This window comes from Triticum aestivum, chromosome 4A (genome assembly GCF_018294505.1).
Source record: "Triticum aestivum cultivar Chinese Spring chromosome 4A, IWGSC CS RefSeq v2.1, whole genome shotgun sequence".
NCBI classification, from domain to species: Eukaryota; Viridiplantae; Streptophyta; class Magnoliopsida; order Poales; family Poaceae; genus Triticum; species Triticum aestivum.
Window position 1 is genome coordinate 691,243,306 of NC_057803.1, and position 10,147 is coordinate 691,253,452.

At 43.1% G+C, this 10,147-nt stretch overlaps 1 pseudogene; it reads right to left on the reverse strand.

Annotated features, from left to right (window-relative positions):
* The window catches only part of LOC123084297 (uncharacterized), a 16,615-nt pseudogene extending 7,510 nt beyond the window's left edge, over positions 1-9,105 (reverse strand).
* Positions 9,106-10,147: the final 1,042 nt, after the last annotated feature.

Below are 10,147 nucleotides of genomic sequence, written 5' to 3' on the forward strand. Positions count from 1 at the left end.
ACTAGTGACTCCTCCAAAAAAGCAAAAACAATATTTGGTGCCTCATTTTTCTGGAAAGATAACAACAACAACAACAACAACAACAACAACAACAACAACAACAACAACAACAACAACAAAGCCTTTAGTCCCAAGCAAGTTGGGGTAGGCTAGAGGTGAAACCCATAAGATCTCGCAACCAACTCATGGCTCTGGCACATGGATAGCAAGCTTCCATGCACCCCTGTCCATAGCTAGCTCTTCGGTGATACCCCAATCCTTCAGGTCTCTCTTAACTGACTCCTCCCATGTCAAATTCGGTCTACCCCGCCCTCTCTTGACATTCTCCGCACGCTTTATCCATCCGCTATGCACTGGAGCTTCTGGAGGCCTGCGCTGGATATGCCCAAACCATCTCAGACGATGTTGGACAAGCTTCTCTTCAATTGGTGCTACCCCAACTCTATCTCGTATATCATCATTCCGGACTCGATCCTTCCTCGTGTGGCCACACATCCATCTCAACATACGCATCTCCGCCACACCTAACTGTTGAACATGGCGCCTTTTAGTCGGCTAACACTCAGCGCCATACAACATTGCGGGTCGAACCGCTGTCCTGTAGAACTTGCCTTTTAGCTTTTGTGGCACTCTCTTGTCACAGAGAATGCCAGAAGCTTGGCGCCACTTCATCCATCCGGCTTTGATCCGATGGTTCACATCTTCATCAATACCCCCATCCTCCTGCAGCATTGACCCCAAATACCGAAAGGTGTCCTTCCGAGGTACCACCTGACCATCAAGGCTAACCTCCTCCTCCTCACACCTAGTAGTACTGAAACCGCACATCGTGTACTCGGTTTTAGTCCTACTAAGCCTAAACCCTTTCGATTCCAAGGTTTGTCTCCATAACTCTAACATCCTATTTACCCCCGCCCGACTATCGTCAACTAGCACCACATCATCCGCAAAGAGCATACACCATGGGATATCTCCTTGTATATCCCTTGTGACCTCATCCATCACCAATGCAAAAAGATAAGGGCTCAAAGCTGACCCCTGATGCAGTCATATCTTAATCGGGAAGTCATCAGTGTCGACATCACTTGTTCGAACACTTGTCACAACATTATCGTACATGTCCTTGATGAGGGTAATGTACTTTGCTGGGACTTTGTGTTTCTCCAAGGCCCACCACATGACATTCCGCGGTATCTTATCATAGGCCTTCTCCAAGTCAATGAACACCATATGCAAGTCCTTCCTTTGCTCCCTATATCTCTCCATAAGCTGTCGTACCAAGAAAATGGCTTCCATGGTCGACCTCCCAGGCATGAAACCAAACTGGTTTTTGGTCACGCTTGTCATTCTTATTAAGCGGTGCTCAATGACTCTCTCCCATAGCTTCATTGTATGGCTCATCAGCTTAATTCCACGGTAATTAGTACAACTCTGAACATCCCCCTTGTTCTTGAAGATTGGTACTAATATACTCCGTCTCCATTCTTCTGGCATCTTGTTTGCCCGAAAAATGAGATTGAAAAGCCTGGTTAGCCATACTATCGCTATGTCCCCGAGACCTTTCCACACCTCAATGGGGATACAATCCGGGCCCATCGCCTTGCCTCCCTTCATCCTTTTTAAAGCCTCCTTGACCTCAGACTCCTGGATTCGACGCACAAAACGCATGCTGGTCTCATCAAAAGAGTCGTCCAGTTCAATGGTAGAGCTTTCATTCTCCCCATTGAACAGCTTGTCGAAGTACTCCCGCCATCTATGCTTAATCTCCTCATCCTTCACCAAGAGTTGGCCTGCTCCGTCCTTGATGCATTTGACTTGGCCAATATCCCTCGTCGTCCTCTCTCGGATCTTGGCCATCTTATAGATGTCCCTTTCGCCTTCCTTCGTGCCTAACCGTTGGTAGAGGTCCTCATATGCCCGACCCCTTGCTTCACCAATAGCTCGCTTTGCGGCCTTCTTCGCCATCTTGTACTTCTCTATGTTGTGTGCACTCCTATCCAGGTATAGGCGTCTAAAGCAATCTTTCTTCTCTTTAATCGCCTTCTGGACATCATCATTCCACCACCAGGTATCCTTATCTTCTCTTCTCCTTCCCCTAGACACTCCAAACTCCTCTGAGGCCACCTTACGAATGCAAGTCGCCATCTTCATCCACACATTGTCCGCATCCCCTCCTTCGTCCCAAGGGCCCTCCTTAATGACCCTCTCCTTGAACGCCTGAGCTACCTCCCCCTTGAGCTTCCACCACTTCGTTCTAGCGACTTTAGCCCGCTTATCCCGCTGGACACGAATCCGAAAGCGGAAGTCAGCAACCACCAGCTTATGCTGGGGTACAACACTCTCTCCAGGTATCACCTTACAGTCTAGGCACGCACGCCTATGTTCCCTTCTCGAGAGGATAAAATGAATCTAGCTAGAGTGTTGGCCACGACTAAAAGTCACCAGATGTGATTCTCTCTTTCTAAAGAGGGTGTTGGCTACAATCATGTTGTAGGCTAGAGCAAAGCTTAAGACATCGTCTCCTTCTTGATTCCTGATGCCATAGCCAAAGCCCCCATGCGCCCCTTCAAAACCTGTGTTAGATGTACCCACCTGGCCATTGAGGTCTCCTCCTATGAAGAGCTTCTCACCAATCGGTACACTCCTAACCATGTCTTCCAGGCCTTCCCAGAACTCCCTCTTGGTGTTCTCATTGTGGCCTACTTGCGGGGCATACGCGCTGATAACATTGAGAACCAAGTCCTCAACTACCAGCTTGACCAGGATAATCCGATCCCCACGTCTCTTGACGTCTACCACTCCATACTTGAGGCTCTTGTTGATCAAGATGCCTACGCCATTTCTGTTTGCAGCCGTCCCCGTGTACCATAGCTTGAAGCCGGTATCCTCCACCTCCTTCGCCTTCTGTCCTCTCCATTTGGTTTCTTGGACGCAAAGGATATCAACACCTCTCCTCACCGCTGCATCAACTAGCTCCCGAAGCTTCCCTGTCAGAGACCCTACGTTCCAGCTACCTAAGCGAATCCTCCTAGGCTCGGCTAGCTTCCTTACCCTTCGCACTCGTCGAGTCAAATGCGAAGACCCTTGCTCATTTTCCACTACATCCGGGCGCCGATGTAGCACGCCACTAAGGATGCGACGACCCGATCCTCGCTCACTTGCCACCGTATCCGGATCAAGATACGGCGCGCCACCTGGGGGGTGACGGCCCGGCCCTTGCCCATTTTCCACCACATCCGGGTTCCGATGTGGCGCGTCGCTGAGAGGGTTACGCCCCAACGAAAATCTTTTGGGTTTCATCTCCATAAGAGTGGCTGAGTTTTTACGTTGGCTCGCCAAGCCTATCACAACCCTCCTCCTTTACCCGGGCTTGGGACCGGCTATGTTGAGACAACATAGGCGGAGTATACATGTACATACATGTTTTTATCAATATATGTTTTAGACATAGGGTAAACATAAATAATAATCTGTGGCGCTACGGATTTGTATTTTGGGTATCTTTTAAATTGAAGTTTCTTCACTAACATTCATGTACTGCTTCCGGTCCTTTCTAATCCACATATAAGATTTTTCTAAAGTCAAACTTCGTAAAGTTTGACCAATTTTATAGATGAAATATCAACATTTATAATACAAAATCAACATCATTAGATGCATCATGAATTTAATTTTCATATTGTATGAATTTGGTATTGTAGATGTTGATATTTTTCTGAATATAAATATGGTCAAACTTTACGAAGTTTAACTTCAAGCAAATCTTATATCCGAAGTAAAAAGGACTGGGGGGAGTATGTTGAATACATTTATAGATATCCGTGAAAAAAATTGAACTTTTTAAACTTCTGATTATATTTTGTACTGTTGAAAATACCCTGTTCTATGGAGCACAAAGCAGATTGACACTCTCAACATCCCCTCTCATTTGAGGCAGGCATTTTTAAGGAAATCAATAGATTTTCACTTTTGTGCCACTCTCTTGCCATCCATGTCAGTGCCCCTTTGTTCCTCCATACCTTGGGGTGTCCATGTGACTATTAGGTTATGAATATATTGATGGCACGATAGATTCCCTTGACACACACTAGTGGAGAAACACAACCTTGTGCTGTCATCACTTTATGGTACAAGTTTTTGTTGATGACCACTGGTATAATTGTGTCTCTAAGCATTCTCTTATGGTTGTACTGTATTTATTAATTTTTCAAATTTGAAGAATTGCATGTTTAGATATTAGTGCTTCTATTTATACCTTAATGCACTCGAATCGGATGAACAACCATAGTGGAAGCAGGGAACTGCGGTCTGTGAGCAAGTACTGGCGCTATTTGCTTGGCTTCACCATAAATGCAAGAACGTGTGTGAATATATTGACATAATTTGGAAGTCTCAAAATGAGAAGAATTCTTGTTTAGTATTTTGATGAATTTTTTATGTTTTAACCCTTATTCGAAGCTTTGTTTCCTTATATGGCTGTTTCCTTTTCAATTTACTTGTCATGTATTTTTACTCTTTGAAGCAACATGTATGAAATCTGGGAGTAGTACGCCCTATAATTTACACACTCCTTCACCATGTTTATATCTCAACATAAACCAGACAACTTAGAAATCCACCTTGCGATTTTGTACATACATGAGCCAAGATGTAATTGAATTTCAATGGTTTTGCTATTTCTAAGGCACTTAAAATACCTGACTGCAAATCGATACTAACATTCGTAGGATCTGATATTCATACGAGTACAAAGCTATGATAAAATCTACATCGGATGGCTATAAATAATTACATATCAAATGAAAACAAACTATTTGTAAGCCGATTAAGAAATAGTCACTCTTGGATTTCTATTTCTTAGAGCGGTTGTTGAGGCATGTTCTTTGTTATGTTCCCCTTGATTGCATGGATGTCTATTATTAGGGAAAGTTGTAATTGTACAACCATACCAGTACACCTTCTATCTTCACTGTCTATTATTGCATCAAAATTCTTCTGGACAAACTTCTTTTTATTGTTTCTCCAAATAAAAGAAAAATTGAACTCGAAACTTTGCAGATCAACATCATACAAGTATTGCCATGTGCAGAAATATTTTCAGATTTCTTGGCGCAATAGGAATTTTTCAAAACGATACAGCTCATTCAAATTTTGAAATTTGACAACTTTATGTCTTATCAAAAAGATCGGAAACATTTTATACAAAGAGTGGCACTTGTGTGTAGTTGACTTGCAAAGTTGCAATGTCAAATGTCCTCTTGTTTGGAAGAAACAAAAATGAGAAATTTCTATACAAGGATAGCATGGATCTTCATGCAAACTGAATGGTGTAGGTAGAAGGTGTACCCATATGGGGTATGAAAAAACCACACTCTTGTCTATTATTGTTATTTCTGTTGTTAATTGTTTCCCATGGATTTGGAGATAAAAGCGGCTAATTGCGGCAAATATGCTACAGCATAGTGTTCTGAGAATGCAGAAAATGTTACAGTACCTGGTTCGCCGCTCGCCAATGTCATGCGCCCTTTCCCTGAGCACACCCAGCTGGATGGCCGCGCGACGCTGCGCCACAATCTTGTGCACAAACCAGGGAAGCCAGAAGACGTAGCGCCGGAGGCCGCCGCTGGCGAGATGGAGCTCGGGGTTGCCACGGTACAGGTACATGTCGATGCAGTTGTTGCTGTCCTGGGCGAGCAGTTGGACCTGGTTCATCCACGTGCGCATCTGCTCGTCTTGCTCGCCACCGCCGGGCGCCTTCTTTGACAGGTGCTCTATGAAGCTCTGCATGCTCTCCATCTCCTCCTGGATGAACTGCACGTCATGCCGGACGCGGCCCAGCAGCAGGGCCTCATTGCGGATGACGCCCAGCAGCGAGCTCACGGCGCCCGATGCAAGCTCCGCCCTTGCTAGCTCCTCCCTCCGCCGGCCGGTGGCTTTGTGTCTAATTCTCCTCGCGCTCTGTATTGGAGATGCACCGGTTGCACCACAACGGTGCCGGCCGGTGGCTTCGTGTCTAGCTCAAATCGGTGATGAACTAATTCGGTATGCACCCATGTGGATGGGTGGCAAGAATTTGTGCTTCTTCACGTGCTCAAGGCAAGTATCTGTACCTAGCTTTTCCTTCGAAAGAAAGAAATACATTCCTTCTTATGTTCACCTTGTGATCAGTATCAGATGTACACCGTCATAGATTCCAAGGCAGGAAAGAGAACTGCTCGATCAAGCCTGATTGGCTTGGATTGGTTTCGTGGAGCCGAGCTGAGCCTACTTTCTACGAGTAGTTCGTTTCTTGACAAGCCAGCAACCAACATGTAAATGCAAGATCAGTTTTGTAGCCACCACGGTTAGTCTTTCAGTTTAAGCAAATTTGTCAAACTAAAATAATTTTGTTCAATTTTTGTAGTGTATAGCACAAAATAATGGCTATATTGCTTGTAAAACATTCCGCGGAATCCTTCATACCACTTCGTATCTTCCATTCCATCGGACCTATGAGCCAAGTCTAGTCTACTTAAAATTAGATGGCCAAAAATTAGGAAAATTGAAAATTTATAGATACATGTTGGAAATTTACATAGTATTTTTGTTGATTAATCATTTGAGACATTTGAACCCACAATTTGAGCTTACCTAAACCCTTAAAGTTAAAGCACCCTCAGCTCGCGAGCCCAGCGAGCTAGCTTGAACTTGAGAACGGAGCTAATTAAGTTCTTTGTCCACCACAATATTAACTGTCAACTGTTAAGGCACCGGCCCTTCATGATAATATACGAGGTAGGGGACTCAGTGTGGGTCTTTCTTAAAGGAAGTAGTCAGCCAGACTGTAAAACGGATTTTCAGAACATGGGGGCAACACAACACTTCATTTTGAACTGCTCCAAAAAAGTGTTTAAAAGATTTGAAAAAAATGAATTTTTTTACTTGAGAATGCATGCATGTGGTCTAAGCACCTGTAAATTTTGGCCCCTAAACGACAAAAAACAAGCCCCTAATTTTCATGTATTTTGTCTTTTTTTGTATCTTTTACATGTAAGCTGTACTACCTCTGTTCCCAAATATAAGTCCTTTAGAGATTTCAGTACAGACTACATATGAAGTAAAATGAGTAAATTTACACTCTAAAACATGTTTATATACGGAGTAAAATGAGTGAATTTACATACGTAGTGGAATCTTTAAAAAGACGGAGAGACTATATTGATAAGATTTTGGCCTAATATTCTGCACTTGTATATGTTCATGCACGCAAAAATTTGAAAACTTTCGAGCCGTACAAATCTTCTTTTTTGAACTTCAAAATAAAGTGCTCCGTTGCGCCCGTGCTCAAATGTCAATTTTCGGCCAGACTGGTCCTAGATTAGCATATACTCCGATAACATCTTTAATTTGATTCTTTGATTCTTATCGAACCAACAATAATCAGTTCACCTTTAATTTGATTCTTTGGTTTTAGTTAAAGTTATTCCCTCCAAACTTGTATATCACGCACAAGTCACTGCTCCAGGGTGGAATCGGGAACATAGCCAAACACTGAAGTGGCCATGCACAGCGGCAAGTACTTCTAATCTCTTCGCGATAATGCTGCGAACTGATCCAGGGTTCATTTTTCACTAGCAATGCTCTCCATGGATCTTAGCCAATGCCTTAAAGTGCACATGCACTTCTTAGGAGGTAATGCTCTGTAAGCTAGAGGTAATTTCAATCGGTTTTCAATCGGATATTCTACTAGCCCGTCGATTCTCTTTATATAATGAAGATGCAGGTCAAAAGTGTCTTTCTCAAATGAGCTCGGTGAACAGTAAAATCGAATAAAATACAAAAAATCCAACTTTTTTTTGGGAGAAACATTCACAAAAGTTCTAAGTGACTGCAAAAATTCGTCATGAAATCATATTCCTGTAAGACGTGGCAAAAAAATAAATTCAGTACTTCAAAATGCTTTTGAAAGTACCATTTTCAGAGTACCGATTTTTTTCGCCACACCTTCTAGGAATGTCATTTCTTGACGAATTTTTGCAAGAACTTAAAACTTTTGTCAATGTTTCTTGCAAAAAAAATTGATTTTTTTTCTCAATTTTACTGGTCACCCGAGCTCATTTAAGCTCGGGAACAGAAACTCCGCGTCCAATGCACAGTAACCATTGCACAGTAACCATGCTATCCATATATTTGGCAAACGCCATAGAAAGTAACATCATGCGTCGGTTGACACCTTTGTTGAGAGTCAAACATATATTTAGCAAACTTTTGTCAAGTCACGACAGAAGAGAAAAACATCCACGTAACTCCTTTCTCTCAATACGAGGTGAGAATTATGGTGCTTCAAAGGGAACGTAATAAAGCTGCAGGCCCTGATGGCTTCCCCGCATAATTATATCACAATTTCTGAGATGTCATCGTGTCTGACCTATTGGTGTTGTTCAATAGTCTTCACGCCGATCAACTTGACCTATCCAGCCTTAATTTTGGTAAGATTGTTTTGTTGCAATATAGACTCACATGTTTCCTAAATGTCCGCTTCAAAATTTTCATGGAAGTAGCTAATAGTATGCTCAACATGGTTAGTGGCCATGCCGTCCGGTCATCTCAAATACTCCCTCCATTCCTAAATATAAGTATTTGTAGAGATTTCACTATGGAACACATATGGATGTATCTACATGCATTTTAGAATATAGATTCACTCATTTTGCTCCGTATGTGGTCCATAGTGAAATCTCTCCAAAGACTTATATTTAGGAACGGAGGGAGTAGCTTTTATGCGAAGAATGAATATGTGCGATGAAGTAGTAATCACAAATGTTACCATTCATCAGATGCAGTAAAAAAATATGAGTGGAGTAGTTTTCAAGATTGACTTTGAGAAGGCTTGTGAGAGCATCTATAGTAGAGCACCCCAAACCTGCCTCAAACACCCGGGTGGCCCGTCCGGTCACAATAATGTGACCTAGACGGGCGCCTCAATCATGCCTCAAACGCCCGTGTTGATCGGCACCCCTCATATCAGGCCCAAATACCGGGCGGATATGGGGGCGACCGGACGCGTCCGCCACATCGGACCTGACCCATGCTCGCCCACCCGACCCAATATACATTCTTCCCCATTCACTCGTCGGAGTAAACCCTAGACAGTTCACTCCACGCTCTCCCCCCGCCCACTCCCTGAAGGAAATATGCCCTAGAGGCAATAATAAAGTTATTATTTATTTCCTTATATCATGATAAATGTTTATTATTCATGCTAGAATTGTATTAACCGAAAACATAATACATGTGTGAATACATAGACAAACATAGTGTCACTAGTATGCCTCTACTTGACTAGCTCGTTGAATCAAAGATGGTTGAGTTTCCTAGCCATAGACATGAGTTGTCATTTGATTAACGGTATCACATCATTAGGATAATGATGTGATTGACATGACTCATTCCGTTAGCCTAGCACTTGATCGTTTAGTATGTTGCTATTGCTTTCTTCATGACTTATACATATTCCTGTAACTATGAGATTATGCAACTCCCGTTTACCGGAGGAACACTTTGGGTGCTACCAAACGTCACAACGTAACTGGGTGATTATAAAGGAGTACTACAGGTGTCTCCACAAGTACATGTTGGGTTGGCGTATTTCGAGATTAGGTTTTGTCACTCCAATTGTCGGAGAGGTATCTCTAGGCCCACTCAGTAATGCACATCACTATAAGCCTTGCAAGCATTGTAACTAATGAGTTAGTTGCGGGATGATGTATTACGGAACGAGTAAAGAGACTTGCCGGTAACGAGATTGAACTAGGTATTGAGATACCGACGATCGAATCTCGGGCAAGTAACATAACGATGACAAAGGGAACAACATATGTTGTTATGCGGTTTGACCGATAAAGATCTTCGTAGAATATATAGGAGCCAATATGAGCATCCAGGTTCCGCTATTGGTTATTGACCGAGAATAGTTCTAGGTCATGTCTACATAGTTCTCGAACCCGTAGGGTCCGCACGCTTAAGGTTTCGATGACAGTTATATTATGAGTTTATGAGTTTTGATGTACCGAAGGAGTTCGGAGTCTCGGATGAGATCGGGGACATGACGAGGAGTCTCGAAATGGTCGAGACGTAAAGATCGATATATTGGACGACTATATTCGGA